Source organism: Salvelinus sp. IW2-2015, unplaced genomic scaffold, assembly GCF_002910315.2.
Source record: "Salvelinus sp. IW2-2015 unplaced genomic scaffold, ASM291031v2 Un_scaffold1273, whole genome shotgun sequence".
Classification (NCBI taxonomy): Eukaryota; Metazoa; Chordata; class Actinopteri; order Salmoniformes; family Salmonidae; genus Salvelinus; species Salvelinus sp. IW2-2015.
This window is the reverse complement of record NW_019942811.1, coordinates 250845-252026: the sequence shown is the minus strand read 5'-3', so window position 1 is coordinate 252026 and position 1182 is coordinate 250845.

Here is a 1182-nt window from a genome sequence, read left to right as displayed (position 1 = left end):
CCTATGGAGAACGGTGTTATTCCTATGGAGAAAGGTGTTATTCCTATGGAGAAAGGTGTTATTCCTATGGAGAAAGGTGTTATTCCTATGGAGAAAGGTGTTATTCCTATGGAGAAAAGTAGATGTTAGATGTTGTTCTACTTGAAACCGACAGGTTGCTCATCTTGTTCCACCTTAGTGATCGTTTCATCGTGCGTAAAGGTGGTGGAATTACGAGGGAATTAAGTCAAAGTCAGAATGTGGCATATCTGTAGACACACCTCCATTTCAGTGATCTCCACCCCGAACGAATAGCTGGCTGAGACATGTGTTACCTCATGTTCAAGGAGAGAAAAGTGCATAAAAAGGGATTGAGTTCCATTTAGGAGTGTGTTACGCTAGTCTGAATCGGCCCCAAACAGAATACAGACAAAAAGTCAACATAGTCAACATATTTTTTTTCACATTCCACAAACAAACAAACATAATCCACAAACAAACAAACAAACAAACAAAGGAGCAGCTCCTAAACACCATGACATTTCACACTGTGAGGAGTTTCAATAGGAGGAGCCCACTAGAAACACAGTATCAATATAGTTCCCTCACCAAGACAACCCATTTGTCTCAGACCCTTCAAAGACGCCACTGAATCTTATTTCTTTTTTACTACAGCTACAAATTATTGTCACTCTCTGCTGTACTAATAATGGCATGTTTTTAGGGGAAGCAGACTCTTCACTTGAAAGGAAATGATTTGTCATGATCCATGGCCCGAAGCCTCCAGTGGTGATCCATGGCCCGAAGCCTCCAGTGATGATCCATGGCACGAAGCCTCCAGTGATGATCCATGGCACGAAGCCTCCAGTGATGATCCATGGCACGAAGCCTCCAGTGATGATCCATGGCCCGAAGCCTCCAGTGATGATCCATGGCACGAAGCTTCCAGTGATGATCCATGGCACGACGCTTCCAGTGATGATCCATGGCATGAAGCCTCCAGTGATGATCCATGGCAAGAAGCCTCCAGTGATGATCCATGGCCTGGAGCCTCCAGTGAGGATCCATGGCCCGGAGCCTCCAGCGACGGTCTGCAGTCCAGAGTCTCCAGCGACGGTCCGGAGCGGGGTCTACGCCCCGAACCGGAGCCGCCACTGAGGCTAGATGCCCACCCGGACCCTCCGTCATAAAGTCAGGTTTTGC